The sequence below is a fragment of the Zonotrichia albicollis genome, unplaced genomic scaffold, assembly GCF_047830755.1.
Source record: "Zonotrichia albicollis isolate bZonAlb1 unplaced genomic scaffold, bZonAlb1.hap1 Scaffold_122, whole genome shotgun sequence".
Lineage (NCBI taxonomy): Eukaryota > Metazoa > Chordata > Aves > Passeriformes > Passerellidae > Zonotrichia > Zonotrichia albicollis.
In genome coordinates this window covers 512,501-515,000 of record NW_027428349.1, presented here as the reverse complement: position 1 = coordinate 515,000, position 2,500 = coordinate 512,501, and the positions used below count along the sequence as shown (strand labels likewise).

The 2,500-nt window shown below is 80.0% G+C and overlaps 1 non-coding gene across 1 annotated transcript in view; it reads left to right on the top strand.

Moving 5' to 3' along the window:
* The first annotated feature begins 2,356 nt into the window (after window positions 1–2,356).
* The window catches only part of LOC141727453 (5.8S ribosomal RNA), a 153-nt gene continuing 9 nt past the window's right edge, over window positions 2,357–2,500 (top strand). The window contains exon 1 of the ribosomal RNA XR_012578459.1: window positions 2,357–2,500. This exon is cut by the window's right edge and continues 9 nt beyond it. This is a non-coding gene — a ribosomal RNA (5.8S ribosomal RNA).

The window sequence follows — 2,500 nt, the reverse complement described above, 5'->3', positions numbered from 1 at the left end:
AGAGAAAGCCGCCCGGGTGCCGGGAGGGAGGGGTGCTCGGCACGGCCCCTCCCGGAGGCGCGCCCGTCCCTCCCCTCGCTGCTTCGCCCGTCGAGCGACGGCCGGCCGTCCGGCCGTGGCACCCGTCGGCGGCCGATGTGGAAATGGCGAGGGAGCGGGCGGCGGGGGCGCCTTCGGGGCTCGGAGGAGGCGGCTCCTCCGGCCCTTCCCGCACCGGGGAGCGGGGCTTTGCCGGGCCGGCAGAGTTCCCGCTCTCGGGCCGAGCGGTTCCCCCCCTGGCGCGCCACAGAGGAGAGAAACACGCCGCGCCTCCGGGCGTTCCGGGCCGCCGGCCTTCGGGGCCGGCGCGCGCGCGCGCCGGCGCGGGCGAGGCGCGCTCGGCGGTCGGGCCGCGCGTCCCCGCGCCGGCGGGGCGGTCCGAGCCGCGGCGGTCCTCTCGGGCGCAGCGCCGGGCTACTGAGGGAAACCCCGGGCCCCGAGAAGGACGCCGCGGTGGTGGCGGCAGACGCCGGGCGCGCCCCCGCCGGTGGACGCTCCCCCGAGGGCGGCAGCGGGGGAGGCACCCCGGCAGGGCCATGCAGGTCGTTTCCCTCGCCCCAGGGCCAGGTACCTAGCGCTCCGCGCCTCGGCGGTTTCTCCCTCAGGTTTTTCCCCCCCTCGGCGTCGTCAAACGCTGTTGCGGCGGGGGCCGAAAGGGGGCCGGCGAAGCCGGGCGGCGGTTTAAAGACTCGGGCGGCTCGGCGCGGCCCGCCGTGGGCCGCGGCGGCGGCGGCGGCGGCGGCGGCGGCGGGTGTTGCCGGGCGGCGGCGCGGCGCCATTGAGGGGTAGGGGAGCAGCTACTCCCCGTAGCTCCTGCGGTGGTGTCCGTGGCCGCCGGCCGCGCTCCCTCCGTCGTCGTCGTCGTCGCCCCCGCCGCGCGCGCGCGCGCGGGGGTAACCGCGCCGCGCCGGGGAGGGGCGCCCTGCCCCCCCCTCTCCGCGGCCCGGCCTCTGCGGAGAGGCCGCGGCGCGCGGTCGGCCGCGGGGGCCGACCCGCCCGCCTCGTCGTAACGGGCGACGCCGGCAGAGAGCGCCCGCTCTCTGCCTTTTCCTCGGCCGCGGGGTGGCGGCCGCCGGGGTCCGCCGCGCTCTCTCCTGGAGCCGCCGCCGTTGCGGCGTCTCGCGGGCGCGGCGCCGCGTCCCGCGCGTCCGGCCCCTATCGCTCTCCCTCGACGGCCTTTCCTCCTCGAAGGCGCGCCGGCGGCGCCGTCCGCCGGCCGTCCCCCCCGCTCGATCGCCCGCCCGCCCGGGGGGCGAGCGCCCGGCGGGCCCTCCGTCGGCGGAGGCCCGCGAGCGCGGGCGACCCCGTGCCGAGCGGCGGCGGCGCCGCTCGACGGGTGTCCCCCTCTTCCCTGCGGGGGACGGTCGGCCGGAGGGCGCCCGCCGCGGCCGGCGGCGGTCCCGTCCCGGGCCCCGCACGTCGCGTCCCCCGTCGCCCTTCTCGGCCGCGCGTGGGCCGAAGGAAGGCGTGCGGGCGGCCGCGGGGGCGCTTCCCCCGCCCGGTCTCCGCGTGAAAACGAGGAGAGCGGGCGTTGCCCCCCGGCTCAGCGCCGTACGCCTTCCGCCGGGCGCGTGCCGAGGCGAAGGGGGCCACGGCGGTGGGAGGCGGCGGCGGCGGTGCCGGGAGCGCGGCCCCGGCGGCGGCGGCGGGGTCTGCCTTCCGGCAGGCCTCGGGCGCTGGCGAACGCCGGCTCGGCTCTCGGTGGCGTCCGCCTCCGGGGCCGGCGGCGGAGCGCGTCCGCCGGACGCCGGCCCGCCCGGCGGGAGCGGTCCCGCCGGGGGGAGGCGCGCCGGCGGCACGGTCGTCGCCGCGCGCCGTCTCGAGCGGGCGAAAGGCCGCTGGGAGAGAGAAAGGGAAGCCGGCCGCGCGGCGGCGCGGCGGCGCGCTCCGCGAGCCGCCGCGGCGGGGGCGGCCGCCGGGGGAGCCGGCGTGCGCGGGGGCCGACGGCCGCGCCCCCGGCCGCGTTGCCGAGCCGTGTGTTGCGTCGTTCCCGTGAAAGCGAGAGCGGGCGGGCCGCCGTGCCCCCCGCGTGCCGGCGCGCGCCGCCCGGCCCTCCGCGCGGAGGCCGGGCCGAGCCCGGGCGCCTGGGCCGCCTCCGAAAGACGGCACGTGAGGTCGGCGTCTCCCCTCGCGGGGGGGGAGGCGGTCGGGGGCGCGGGCTCCCCCGCCCTCTCGGCAGTCCTTCGGAGCGTGGGTTTCTCCCGTTTCTCAGTGTCGTGTGTGCTCGTACGGTCGAAGCCAGGCGCGCGCCCGCGCGTCCTCGGCGCGAGAGACAAAAAGGGGCCGCTCGGCGGCGAGCGGCGCCCGAAAGCCAGACAACTCTTAGCGGTGGATCACTCGGCTCGTGCGTCGATGAAGAACGCAGCTAGCTGCGAGAATTAATGTGAATTGCAGGACACATTGATCATCGACACTTCGAACGCACTTGCGGCCCCGGGTTCCTCCCGGGGCTACGCCTGTC